Here is a 3,523-nt window from a genome sequence, read left to right on the forward strand (position 1 = left end):
CTATTGTCCTTCTCACACCACCAAGGTGATAGAATCAGATAGAGCTGTCTATTTTGAAGATGAATTTAGTTCAAGTCAAGGGTCAAGAGAAATTGTGTTCAGGGAAGAACGTATTTATGTCCCTGTACCTATTGCTTCCGCTTCCGCTCCTACTATTGATCCCGTGATTAAACAAATTCCAATAGAAGCTCATGATGAACCTCAGAATCATATGCAAGATGAAAATCCTGATATTGAGGGTGGTGAAGTTGTGTTAAGAAGATCAGAGAGAGCTTGCAAACCTGCTATTCATGATGACTACCTTGTCTATTTGCAAGAACATGATTATGATGTGGGAGACGCTTCTGAACCAGTTACTTACCAAGAAGCCATGAGGAGTCCTCAATCTAAGTTATGGTTGAATGCAATGACAGATGAGTCAAGTTCAATGTCGCGAAACAAAGTATGGAATTTAGTTGTTCTACCGAAAGGTTGCAGACCCATTGGGTGCAAATGGGTTTACATGATCAAATATGATTCAAGTGGGCAGCCAGTAAAGTATAAGGCTAGACTTGTTGCTAAAGGATATAGCCAGAGAGAAGGTATTGATTTCAAAGAAACATTCTCACCTGTCTCTACCAAAGATTCTTTGTGAATCATCATGGCTATGGTTGCTCATTTTGATTTCGAACTTGAACAAATGGATGTAAAAACTGCTTTTCTAAATGGAAATTTGTATGAAGATATCTGCATGACTCAACCTGTTTGTTTTGAGGAGCCTGGCAAGGAGCATATGGTTTGCAAGCTCAATAAGTCTATTTATGGACTTAAACAAGCATCAAGACAGTGGTATCTCAAGTTTGATGCAGTTGTCACTGCAAATGGTTTCATGGAGAACAAAGTTGATCAATGTATATATATGAAGGTCAGTGGGAGCAGCTTCATCTTCCTGGTACTGTATGTTGATGATATTTTGCTTGCTTCTAATGATAAAAATCTGTTGTCTGAGACAAAGCAATTGTTATATGACCATTTTGATATGAAAGACCTTGGTGAGGCTTCATATGTACTTGGGATACAGATCCTTCAGGATAGAACTAAAGGTATTCTTCGGTTGTCTCAGAGAACTTATATTGATCGGATTTTGAAAAGATTCAATATGCATACTTGTTCACGTGGAAAGGCACCAATAGTGAAAGGTGACAAATTCTCAAAGGGCCAATGTCCACAAAATGACAAAGAGAGAGATGAAATGAAAGTGGTTCCTTATGCATCAGTTGTGGTTAGCCTGATGTACGCTCAAGTATGCATACAACCTGATATTGCTTTTGTTGTTGGCGTGTTGGGTAGATTTAGCCATTGGAAAGCGGCTAAGAAGGTCATGCGGTATCTTCAGGGTACCAAGGATCATATATTGACTTATCGGCGAGCTGACACTCTTGATATAGTTGGGTTTAATGACGTCGATTATGCAGGATGCGTGGATGATAAGAAATCCACATCTGGCTACATTTTCATGATGGCTGGAGGAGCTGTTTCGTGGAAAAGTGTCAAACAGACACTCACAACATCCTCAACAATGGAGGCAGATCGAGCATATGGCGTGTTATGAGGCTACTTGTCAGGCAATATGGCTGCGGAACTTCATTTCAGCATTGGGTGTTATGGACTCTATCTCGAGGCCCCTAAAATTGTATTGTGATAATTTCGCAGCAGTAGCTTTCTCTAGAAATGTTAGAAGTACTTCCCGTTCTAAACACATTGACATAAACTACTATTTTGTTAAAGAGAAAGTTACTGAGTCTCTTATTTCCATTGAATACACGCCTAGCACTGACATGTTAGCAGACCCACTAACGAAAGGCTTACCCATATGTGTATTTTTGGAGCATGTTGCTCGAATGGGATTGTTATGAGCCTAGCTTGTTGAGTTCAGTGGGAGTTTTTCTATTATGTATTGAACATGCTAGTATCTTGTATGGAATGCTTATGATTTGTATTTTGAACATGCATAATGATATTGTAGTCACTTCTAGTTATTGTGGACATATATATGTATATATGTGTTGTTTATTGAAGTGACATGTACAAAAGGAGATGAATGCGCATAGTCTCAATTTTGTTGTACCTCATGCATGTTTGGTTTGATTGTTAATGATTGTTATTAGATTAAAATGTCTTCAAGGTCAACTCATACATAATACATGTATAACCCGTCGATATGATATTATGTATGTTTTACTTGGTTACCTTATATGTAGTAGACAATGTTATGGTGGTTGATTATATTGTCCAAGTGGGAGAATGTTAGAATTAATATTGTGGAATAATATAATCATAGGTTTAATACCATAAACACAATCATTAACTATGTCCCCAATATTTGTTCACTACCATAATGGGACGGTTAATAATCATATATTATGTTAGAGGCACATGAGAGCACATTTAAAACTATAATTGGCCCATTAAATTATAGTATACCATTATTAGACCACTTAAGCCCAATTAGTAAATAACCCTTAAGGGTTAAAGGGGCATGAGATGTATATATATATGTCTTATATGAAGAAGTGGTTTAGGGTAAGTTAATGGTAATAAGTTGAAGAGGGGATAGCTCCACATTGTGCTCCTCTCCAATCTTGAGTTTGCATTGTATTTTGGTGATTCTTGGATTCAAATGGCTCACATGGATGGCTCAATGGGAGGTATGTGTGTATTTGTTTGGATGTTCTAAATAAAGTATTGATCTTGGTTTTATGATTATGAACAATGATGATTAATGTTGAATGTGTGTTTGGATAGCTTATAATCTATGTGATAATTTTAACAAATCCTAGTGGATGATGATTCAATATTAATATTTCTTATTATTTTTAAAGTGATGGAAATATTTGTGTAGAGAATAATATTATGCAATTAAGGGATTATACTTTTATATTATTAATTTTTAAGCCATGGTCATTATTTATAGAAATAGAAGAGATGCATGCATGCATGCATATAATTCTTCCAAATTAATTATCCATGTCATGCTTTAATTAATTTCTTGATCTCATACACATTTTTTCAAAGTATTATTATTATTGTTTCAATTTCAAATTCAATATCATATATTAAAGACAAGAAAGGAGTCAATTATCAAGATTTTTTCTTCTTTTTTTTCTTTTCGAAAAACAGTACTCAAGAATCAAGAATTCAAGATTGCCGGCTATTTTCTTTCTTATTCTTTTTTATAAAATTAATAATTAAGTCTATTTATTTATTTTCAACTTAGTACTAAACTATATAATATGCATTAATTGGGGGTGATTCAAATTATATATATAGCTTTATAATTATTCCCCTAAGGTAAAAGAAGAAATTTTTTCATTTTTTTAAATAGATATTTTATATAAATAGTGAAATTAGAAGAAATTTTTTCATTTTTTTAAATAGATATTTTATATAAATAGTGAAATAGTAATTGGCGGTTTGGGATTATTATTTTACCAATAATTTTACAGCTAATTAATGACCTTGACATCACTTCCAATTCCCACTA

Source organism: Cannabis sativa, chromosome 3 (genome assembly GCF_029168945.1).
Source record: "Cannabis sativa cultivar Pink pepper isolate KNU-18-1 chromosome 3, ASM2916894v1, whole genome shotgun sequence".
Taxonomy (NCBI): Eukaryota; Viridiplantae; Streptophyta; class Magnoliopsida; order Rosales; family Cannabaceae; genus Cannabis; species Cannabis sativa.